Source organism: Saimiri boliviensis, chromosome 10 (assembly GCF_048565385.1).
Source record: "Saimiri boliviensis isolate mSaiBol1 chromosome 10, mSaiBol1.pri, whole genome shotgun sequence".
NCBI classification, from domain to species: domain Eukaryota; kingdom Metazoa; phylum Chordata; class Mammalia; order Primates; family Cebidae; genus Saimiri; species Saimiri boliviensis.
This window is the reverse complement of record NC_133458.1, coordinates 72086293-72097746: the sequence shown is the minus strand read 5'-3', so window position 1 is coordinate 72097746 and position 11454 is coordinate 72086293. Positions and strand designations below refer to the sequence as shown.

The 11454-nt window shown below is 39.4% G+C and overlaps 1 non-coding gene and 1 pseudogene across 1 annotated transcript; both read right to left on the bottom strand.

Moving 5' to 3' along the window:
• Positions 1–236: 236 nt before the first annotated feature.
• Positions 237–338, bottom strand: LOC120365451 (U6 spliceosomal RNA). The gene has a single exon (XR_005580389.1). It is a non-coding gene; the product is annotated as a U6 spliceosomal RNA (small nuclear RNA).
• An 11016-nt stretch (positions 339–11354) lies between these two features.
• On the bottom strand, positions 11355–11454 carry LOC120365460 (U6 spliceosomal RNA; annotated as a pseudogene).

The window sequence follows — 11454 nt, the reverse complement described above, 5'->3', positions numbered from 1 at the left end:
TGAAATAAGCTAGACATAAAAGGAAAAATATTATATGACTTCACCTGTGTAAGGACCTAGAACAGGCAAATTGAAAGAGGCAAACAATAGAATGGTAGTTAGCAGAGGCTGGAGAGTAGGAGGAACAGGGAGTTATTGTTTAATGGATACAGAGTTTCTGTTTGGGCTGATTTTAAAATTCTGGAAATGGATAGTTATGTAATTTACATAACACTGTAAATGTATTTTTTTTCTTTAAACATATGGAACGCTTCCTGAATTTGCATATTATCCTTGCACAGGGGCCATGCTAATCTCTATATCATTACAATTTTAGTATATGTACTGTTGAAGTGAACATGAGTATATTTAATGCGACTGAAATGGCCAAAATAGAAACTTTTTGATTATGTATATTTTACCACACTTTATTAAAAGGACAATTAAAAAGCATAATTGGGCCATAGGAAGATATAACAACAAATGTTAGAATTAAACCTTTCGACAGCTGACTGTCCTATTTTAGCCTTCTCTGAGGTCTTAAGAAATTAGAATGCCAATTCTGGTTTTTGTTTTTTTTTTTCCTAATGGGAGGAAGAAATTAGCTGCTTTAACTTTTTTTTTTTTTTTTTTTTTTTTTTTTTGAGGTAGGCTCTCCCTTTGTTACCCAGGCTGGAGTGCAGTGGTACCATCTCAGCTCACTGCAACTTCTGCCTCATTGGGTTCAAATGATCCTCCCACCTCAGCCCCACCAGGTAGCTGGGACCACAGGTACCCGCCACCACACCCAGCTAATTTACTTATTTTTAGTAGAGACAGGGTTTCACCATGTTGCCCAGGCTGGTTTCAAACTCCTGAGCGCCAGTGATCTACCTGCCTCCGCAGGTAGTGCTGGGATTACAAGCATGAGCCACTGTGCCCAGCTGCTTTAACACTGTAGATTACAATTAATTTTTTCCTTTATTGCTTCAATAAATAATTATTAAAGGCTCACTACATGCCAGGCACTGTTCCAGTTGTTAGTAAACAGAAAGAAAAACCTCTTCTCGAGCTTAGTGGAAAAGATATAATAAACAAACAAATATTTATTTATTCACTTATATTTCATTTTTAATAGAGATGGGGTCTTTATGTAGCCCAGGCTGGTTCAAACTCTTGGGTTCAAAGGATCCTACCAAAGTGAGGATCCTATTACAGATGTGAGCCACCACACTTGGTCATAATCAAGGAAAGCTTTAAATGAGCAAGATGTTTCTGATAGTGAAATGTCTCATGCAAAAAATAAAATAGAGTGACAGAGAGTGGGAGCAAAAGAGGGAAAGATGCTACTCTTGAGAGGGAAATCAGGAAATATCAAGACCAGAATGAACTGAAAGCAGAAGCGGGTCCCAGACCTAAAGGCCTGCATTTCTGCTAGAGGACACACTCATAGAAAGGCCTGATGGTGGAAAATAGATTGGCATTTTCAGGAAACAGAAAGAATGTTCTTGTGATGGATCACATGGAAAAAAGGGAGACAGCGAGGAGATGAGAATGGCGAATTAGGGTGCTATATGCTTTATTGAGGAGTGCCCAAAGGGAACCCATTGGAGGACTTTCAGCTCTGTAGTGACATGATCCAGTTTACATTTTGAAAGGCAACCCTGGCAGCCGCATGGAGAATGGAATAAGACTGAGTTAAGAATGGAGGCATGGAAACCAGTTAGCATGGAGGTCAGGTTGGAGTCTAAGGCAGTGGTCCCCAACTCTTTTGACACCAGGGACTTGTTTCCTGGAAGACAATCCTTCCACGGACTGGGGTCAGGGATGGGTGGGTTGGGGGAGATGGTTTTGGGATAAAACTGTTCCACCTTAGATAATCAAGCATTAGATTCTCATAAGGAGCCCTCAACCTAGATCCCTCACATGTGAAGTTCACAATAGGGTTTGCACTTCTATGAAAATTCAATGCCACTGCTGATTTGACAGAGTTCAGGAGGCAGAGGTCAGGCAGTAATGCTCATCTCCTGCTGTGTGGCCTGGTTCCCAACAGGCCATGGACCAGTACCAATCCAAGGCCCAGGAATTAATGACCACTAGTCTAATGCAACAGTGCAGGTGAGAGATGATAACAGTTTGGAAGAGGGGAGTGGTGATGCTAATGGAAGGAAGTAGAAGAATTAATGGCAACTGATAATAAAATGTGTCAGGGATATTTCAAAGCACTTTAAAATGTCATTTTCTTTAATTGATAATCTGAATTGTGTCTGATACCCTACAGCTTTTTCATAGCATATCAGGTGCTTAATATTTGAAAGTAAGCATACACTTTCATAGGAAGAAAATAAATAATTGGGTATAGTAAATCTCCAAGGCTATGAGATCTCTTTGCTCTACACTCTTTATGTACTTATGTATTTATGTATGTATGTATTTATATCTTTTGAGATGGAGTCTCACTCTGTCACCCAGGCTGGAGTGCAGTGGTACAATCTTGGCTCACTGCAGCCCTCACCTCTGAAGTTCAAGTGATTCTTCTGCCTCAACCTCCCGAGTAGCTGGGATTTTACAGGCAAGCATCACCACACTGGCTAATTTTTGTATTTTTAGTAGAGATGGGGTTTCACCATATTGGTCAATCTGGTCTCAAACTCCTGACCTCAAGTGATCCACCCTCCTTGGCATCCCAAAGTGCTAGGATTACAGGTGTGAGCTACCACACCTGGCCACTTTATTTATTTTTATTTAGCATTTTCACTTAACAATTTGCTATACACTTTAACAGTTCAACCCCAACCAGTGACAATTATATGAATGGCATACATGAGTACTTAAGGAAATATCTGATGAGTAAGAAAATATGCCTAAATAATTAAATTCTTCTTCAAAGACTTCACTGTTACATTATTCATTCAAATGTGACAGAAGGCAATTCAGTTCCACATGTATTTTGTGTCCAGCTCTACATTAGGTGCTGAAAATTAAAATTAGATAAGTAAGAGACTTTGCTTTTAAAGTCTACAGTCTTTGCAGATCATATTTTGTAACAATGATGACGATGGTTCAAGGAAGCTTTTATAGGGCTGATTCCCAATTTCCTTCTTCACTACAAGTAAGTCCCTTAACTTTTAGTTTAAAATGCTCTATTCTCAGAACAGTTGTAACATAATTCATTCATTCGTAAATAAGTTTAGGAAATGTGAATTTTAACAATGTTAAAAGGATTTAACTCTATTGCAAAAGTCTCAGACTATAATATATTTACTGCAAAAAGAATATGGTATGTATATTTCTTTTACATTGTAACTATCTCAAGGCACTCCTTTTAACATTTCTTCAAACAATGTCCTATAGGACACAGTTTAGGAAATGTTACTTTACACAGTCCCTTTACCTTACCCTCTACACCATTCCCCTTTCCCTTTGGGACAATCTAGTCCCCTTCACTCCTTGACTCTTGTGTCAGGGTCTTTCTATTCTTAATGCTATAGATTAGCTCTCTTTTTCTCTGTCATTAGTTACTTTTCTGTGAAAGCTTTGCTTCCTAGTAACTAGTTTCTGACTTTCACAAGTTAAATATGACCTACTTGCTGGATTGGTCAATTTTCATTATATTATTGGGCTTCAATAGACTCTATTCTAGAAGCATATGCTGGATCTATCCCTGTAGGGTTAATCTGACCAAGGAAATTGCCCATATCTTTCTCCACACTGATTCATGAGGACCATAACCTTTCAGATCAGGAAAAATATTCTAAGGCGCCACTCTCCAAACTTGTCTGTGCTTCCAAGTCATCTGAAGAATTTTGCAATAACACAACTTCCCTGGCCCTATCCCAGGCCTAACAGAATGGGAAAAGTATTCCAAAGTGATTTGAATGCAACTAGATCCTAGTCACTCAAATTCAGTTTTATTTCTCCTGCCTTAAATTTAGGAGTAGAGCTAAGTTTATAATAAAGTAAATAACATTTGTTTATTGTTTTATAGACTTTAAAATGTTTTCTTAAATATCTTTTAAACCTCTGAGATGTAGGTAAGGCAGGAATTATAATTTCCACTTAATAAATGAAATTTATAAAAAGTCTAAGAGCTCCTGATCAATAGCAATCAAGGCCAAGGTTCCTGACTTTAGTCTTCACAATCTACCTGTGACTGGCAACAAGCAGTAACAGTAAGGAATGGAAAATGCTGTGATGAGGCAATGGAAGGAGCGGTATGATGAGATCACATGGCAGGAGTAGCCAACACATTGTGGGAATGTACAGACAAGGCTTCCAATGCAAAGACTGAGTAGACATTAGACATTAGAGAGGAAGATGTTCTCTAGGTTGGAATGATAAAAATTTGAGAAAAGCCAAGGCAAGATATTGAAAGTTTGTTTAAAAAACAGAAAGAGTTCAGATTGTCTAAAGTAGAGGCTCGAGGGAAGAAAACAGCAAAAGATGAGGATGAAGTGGTAGACAGGAGCCAGGGAGCAATGTTAAGGTCTTGGAAATATATCTGAAGGACAATGGGGAATTATTGAAAGATTTTGAGCAGAAGAGTGGCCTGATGAGGTTTGGTTTTAAGGGTTCACTTTGGGTGAAAGATGGAGAATCATGTGCAGGAATGTAAGGCTGGAGGTGAGGAGAACAGTTCAGAGACTGTGTCAGAATTTCTTAGGATAGGTGATCATGCTTGCACTAGCACAGTAGTGGAGGTGGAGAGAAGACATAGATGGTGGAATCTATGCCCCTTAGGCAACAAGGTGGCTAGTGTCACTATTCATTGAGAAAGAGATCAGTATGTGAGGAGCTGGTTGGGATGATGTCTAATGTGGACACATCAAAGTATGAATGTCCATAAAGCAAATACATAAATAGTATGGGTCTGAAGTCCAGGAATAGAGATAAGGAAAGTGGTAAAGACTTGAGAGTCAGACATGGATGCCATGGGAGTAGATGAGATGAGAATATGAGGAAACTGGGACCTGAGAGTAAAAATGTCGTGGAGCTAGTATTACTGGAGCTGGGATCATAACCCAGGTCTTCTGACTGCTATTATAGTGGTCTTACCTAAGAACCTGCAGGGAGAATCCCAGCATAATAGCTGAGAGCTCCGACTCAGAGAGCAGAAAGAAAGCAGTCTGAATGCCAACTTGGACACATATAAGCTAAGTGATATTGGGCAAGTTGACTTATTCTCTTTATGCCTTACTTTCTCAAGCTGTAATGAGGAGGTAATAACAATATCAGCACAAAGATGTTGTAGAGATTAAATGAGAAAGCATATTTGGGCTGGGCATGGTAACTCACAGCTGTAATCCCAGCACTTTGGGATTATAAAGCAGGCAGATCACTTGAGGTCGGGAGTTCAAGACCAGCTTGGTCAACATGGTGGAACCCCATCTCTAGTAAAAATTAAAAAACTGTCTGTGTGTGGTGATATGCACCTGTAATCCCAGCTACTCAGGAGGCTGAGGCATGAGAATTGATTGAACTCAGAGGCAGAGGTTGAGGTCAGCCAGGATCACACCACTGCACTCCAGACTGGGGTGACACAGTTTTACTGTGTCTCAAAAAAGAATTTAAAAAGAATGCAGGTGGCTCACACCTGTAATCCCAGGACTTTGGGAGGTCAAGGGGGACGATCACGAGGTCAGGAGTTTGAGACCAGCCTGGCCAGCATGGTGAAACCCTGTCTCTACTAAAAATACAAAAATTAGCGGGATGTGGCGGCGGGCACCTGTAATCCCAGCTACTCAGGAGGTTCAGGCAGGAGAATTGCTTGAACCTGGGAGGTGGAGGTTGCAGTGAGCCGAGACTGCACCATTGCACTCCAGCCTGGGTGACAGAGCAAGACTCCATCTCAAAAGAAAGAGAGAAAGAAAGAAAGAGAGAGAGAAAGAAAGAATGAATGAAAGAGGGAGGGAAGGAGGGAAGGAAGGAAGGAAGGAGAGAGGGAAGGAAAGAAAGGAAAGAGAGAAAGAAAGAAAAGAAACAAAAAGAAAGATGCAAAGCAGGCATATCTAAAACATCTAGTTTAGTGTCTGACATATAGCAGGGAATCAATAAATGGTAGTTCTTACTATAAACAAAAAGTTTCTTTGAAGATCACTATATATAGATCATGTTGGAGAATGTTGATTTTAATATTTTAAATTTAATTTGTCACTTTTAATTTTTACTTAATGCTTAATATTAATTTACACAAATTATCACTTTTCCTTTAAACAGTAGTTGTACTATTGGGAATTGGTTAAGCAAACATCAAAGTTGATGTGGCCAGAGATGCCCATTTATGTTATATTTTAAAGTAGTTCTGCCTAAGGCTGGGAAAGACATGAGAACCACCAACAAAGTCACCCTTATTTACATTAGGGTCTATTGGTATTATATATAAAAATAGTCAATTTCTCTATAAAGAGTTAAGTATTATGTCTGGAAGGAAAATTGCCTGCAAGCATGGGCAGTACTGTTTAATCTCTGTTGGAGAAGAAAGATCCCATATAGAAAGAACATAATAAATATGCTAAGTTTATACAATGTGTGCTCAGTGATAAATATTCTAAGCATGTACTTTAATAATTCTCTCATCAGAGCAGCCTTGTTACCCCCACCATCAGCAGATACTGATAATTAATCAACTGAAATGAATAAACAAATCTGTTATACATGAATGATGATTATGTCTTTTTCGGTTGTAAAGGCTTCTCATAACTTATTCATGCCAATGTTATGAAGACTTTTCCCTTAGGGAACAAAATTTCCTTTTGGGTGAGACCTCTTTTTATATTGCTTTTGGCAATCAGTGGTATTTCAGCCATGTGCAGTGGCTGTAGATTATGGTAGAGAGCATGTGGGGATTCTGGGGTATTCTTCCATTTCATTCCCAACAGGGAGAGAGTGGGCCCCTTACTCTGTCTCATGCATACTTAAAATCTTTCTAGAAGAGCAGAGATGGTTTTCCCTGATCTGTGCTTATGGAAATGGACATTACAGCTATTCTCTCCAGATAAAAGCAGACAGCTCTATTGATAAACTGCTGCATAGGCTGCTTTGCAGAGTATAAATATAGACATTTACCTCTATGGCTAAGGAATGTGAAAAGAAAGTAGATATGCCAGGCAAGAACAAGTCTCAGGTTGGTCATGAAGAAAAGAGCATCTGCCAAATAGTCAAAATATATGATGTACTCTAATTAGTTCCTAATACAGCATTTATTCTCATATTAAAGATAATTCTCCACAGATATCTTGCATTTTTTTGTATCATATGTGTAGAAGCTCAGATGGCCTTTACTCCAAATTATCTTAACAGGATGTTTGCATTACAAACAGCCTTAGACACTCCTGAAGAGGACAGCATTCTTATAGTCCACCATAAAAAATTCAGGTTCTGGCTGGGTGTGATGGCTCATGCCTGTAATCCCAGCATTTTGGGAGGCTAAGATCGACAGATTACAAGGTCAGGATTTCAAGACCAGCCTGGCCAACATGGTGAAACCCTGTCTTTACTAAAAATACAAAATCACCTGGGTGTGGTGGCGGGTGCCTATAGTCCAAGCTACTGGGGAGGCTGAGGCAGAAGAATTGCTTGAACCCAGCAGGCAGAGATTGTAGAGAGCCAAGACTACACCACTGCACTCCAGACTGGGTGACAGAGCCAGACTCTGCCTCAAAAAAAAAAAAAAAAAAAAAAAATCAGATTCCCTATGCTCAGAGTTCCTTTTCTGTATTATGACCTCCTACATGTACAGGTATTACCTGTCCCTCTTTCTGTCATCCTGTGGAAATTGGGATTTAAGGAACCCAAGGTGATATTCTGGCTGGTGATATTGCTATGAGTAATAAACTGTCCTTTGTCTCTGAACCAGGCATCTCATGTCTCATGTCTGTGTGAGCATCTGTAAAGCTTGTGAGGTTGTAGGTAGGTAGGCAGGGTAAAATCTCAGACCTCTGCCAGTTTTTAACACTAAATTTCAGTATGTCTAATATTTTTGTTATGAGTTATTTTAACATTTAATGTTCTTTAGCTTAAAAATTTGCCTTTGTGGGCCAGGCACGATGGCTCAGGCCTGTAATCTTAGCACTTGGGGAGACCAAGACAGGTGGAACACGAAGTTGAGAGATGGAGACTATCTTGCCCAACATGGTGAAACCCTTTCTCTACTAAAAGTACAAAAATTAACTGGGTGGAGTGGTGCATTCCTGTAGTCCCAGCTACTTGGGAGGCTGAGGCAGGAGAATCGCTTGAATCCGGGAGGTGGAGGTCACTGTGAGCTGAGATCACGCCACTGCCCTCCAGCCTGGCAACAGAGTGAGACTCAATCTCAAAAAAGAAAAAAATTACCTTTGTGCTTCATTCCTTCTAAAATGAAATTTAAGATAGAGAATAGACCTATAGTCAGTACAAAGGGAATATATTTCTGAAAGTGATATTAAGAGCTTAGTAGTCATAACATGTTCTAAATTATCTACAGTATGGAAAATTATAAAATTCTTGTCTACATATATAAATGACAAAAATACAAAGAATGAAAAAATGGAATAATATTTTCCTAAGGAGTCAACATAAAATTTCATAGTAGAAAGATAACTTAAAAATCAGGTGCTTAAACTGTTTGCCTCCATTAAAAAAATAAGTCATCTGAGAACTAACTCACATTGAGTTCCTTTGCATTCTCTATAATGGCTTTTATAAACTTCTTCCACTTTCCTTAAAAACTCAGAACACATTTGATGTACAAAGGTATTCATCACATTTTACTTGTGATAGATAAAAATGATAAATGACTTAATCACTCATCCATTAGAGAATGGTTGAATTGTTGGAACAGTATTATGATATAATATGAGCTAGCCATTCATAATTATCTTGTTCAAGAATGATATAATAAAATACTTATGACATATTGTTAAGTGAAGATGTAAGATCTAAGAATTGGTTGTCTCAGTAACAGAACACATCACTGTAATGCACATTCATGTCAATAAAGAAAATAACAAGAAAAATTACTTTAAAATATTAAATTAGGTATAACTGAGTTAGGGGTGTACAGATAATTTGTATTTTTTTCTTTTCTGTCATATTTCTGTGTTGCCAAAATTCTCTTTAATCAGAAATTTTAAAAATTATCCCTTTTGCAATAAAACCAAAATTCTATACTTAAATAAGTAACTTACACTAAAGTGAAAAGGCTCAATCTTTGTTTAATCCACCATGGGGCTCATTTCAGCCTTTTTATTTCCCATTTGTGACTCTTCTCCACCAGTGAGAAACTACACTGTGTGATGTAGTTTTGAACAGTGGGGTTGGGTTATAGAATCTGATTTGCTCCCTCAGCCTCCTACTCCATCCTGCCCCTCCGACTCAATTCATCATACCCAAGCTTCTTGTGAAGCACATAACCTGAAAATCCCTACAATTTTTACCTCTGGGAACTCCAGTTAGTGCCCTGGCATTATGGAATGTTTCTTAGCCTGCCGCCTAATAGTGCAATTAAATCCAAACTAGGGATAAATTAGGCAAAATGCTTTCTTGACTCACTCCCATCTCCAGCAAGCTCCTCCTTTGCTATATCAACTCCTCCATCCTCTCTCTCTCTCTCTACACACACACACACATACACACACACGCGCACGCACACACACACACACAACCCCCTCTAGCTCTAGATCAGCACCATCCAACAGCAGAATATTGTAAGCCATTAAGTAATTTAAGATTTTCTAGTAGCCACATTGAAAATGTTTAAAGAAAGTAACAAAATTAATTTTATGATATATTTTATTTAACCGAACATGTCTAAAATATTGCTGTTTCAGAATGCAAGCAATATAAATGTATTTAATGAGTTGTTTTACATTCTCTTTTTTTATACTAAATCTTTACAATTCAATGTTTATGTTTTCAGCACACCTCAAATCACAGTGGCCACATTTCAAATGCTCAGTGGCCACATGTAGAGAGTAATTATAGTATTGGACAGAACAGGTTGGAGAAATATTTTCTTTTCACTACTTCTGTTCCATGTCCCCATAACCTTGGACTTCCAAAAATGTGAATGCCTAGTGGTGGCTTTTTGGGTTGGTCCCACCAGGAGAGCTATTTGCCTTTAAAAAAGGGCTTTGGGGAAAACTGCCTGTCACATATTGTGACACTCAGAATGAGGGACATTGGTAACTTTTGTTGTTCTACCGCATGCAGCAGGCAGTCACTTAGCTATCTGGCTTGTGAGTCCAACCAGGGTAAATGGGATCAAGCAGAGGTCTGCCCCCTTATGAAAAGACAGTTTGCAACTTCAGTGCAGGGCCATCACTGTCCTTAATACATGCCACCCTGTCCCCGAAGTGAATGACTTCCTATTCCACCTCATGTCTGAAGTTGGCCGGCTAAGTGAATCAGGAGAAGAAAATAGGATGTTAGTTATTTAACTGAGCCTCTTTAAAATCAACTGCACTCATTTCATCGGTGAAGAAACTCAGTTTGGGAGAGGAGAAATGATTTGCCCACAGTTAGATAGCTGTCAGAACTGAGTTGGAACTAGAATCAGGTCAGTCCATTCCACCAAGTCTCAAGTCACTTCTGACAATGTTGACAGAACTAATGATTCAGGTCATTTACCAATAGAAAGTCACAGGACCAATAGAAAGTCACAGGACCTACTCCAGAAGTACAGGCCACTCACCTTCCCCATCTAGCCCCAGTCTGGCTTTCCAATGTCATTTCCCAACAGCAAAGCTAAGTAAACAACCAAAAGGAATTACTCACTGTGATAAGTGCTGAAAAGGTCAGAAATGGGATGCAGGGATAATGACAAGGAGCCTCCTGCTTTAGAAGGGGCAGTCAGAGAGAGTATCCCTGAGGACCTGAAGGATGAGAAAGATGATGTCCAGAAGGGCTGGTGGGGCTCCAGGCTGAGGTGCTGGCAAGTGCAGAAGCCCGAGGCCAGGAAAGGATTGACCTGCAGAGGAACTGAAGGAACAGAAGTAAGGGAAAGGAGGGCCTGAGAGGCAGCTGGGGCCTTATTATGTAGAGTTTTGCAGAAGAGAGCTTCACATTCAGCAAGAATTTTCTTTACTGTCTCTCTCTCTTTTTTTTTTTTTTTTTTTTTTTTGAGATGGAGTTTTGCTCTGCTGCCCAGACTAGAGTGCAATAGCATGATCTCAGCTCACTACAACCTCTGCCTCCCAGTTTCAAGCAGTTCTTCCACCTCAGCCTCCAAAGTAGCTGGGACTACAGGCCTGCACCACCATGCTAGGCTAATTTTTGTATTTTTAGTGGAGATGGGCTTTCACCATGTTGGCCAGGCTGGTCTGAAACTCCTGATCCACCCGCCTCTGCTTCCCAAAGTACTGGGATTACACATGTGAGCCACCGCACGTGGTGAGTCTCTTTATGCTTAATTTTTCATAAAAGATATGAAACACTTCACAGATTGCCTATCATCCTTGGGCAGAGGCCTTGCTAATCTTCTCTTTCCAATTTTTGTATATGTGCTGCCAAAGCGAGCAT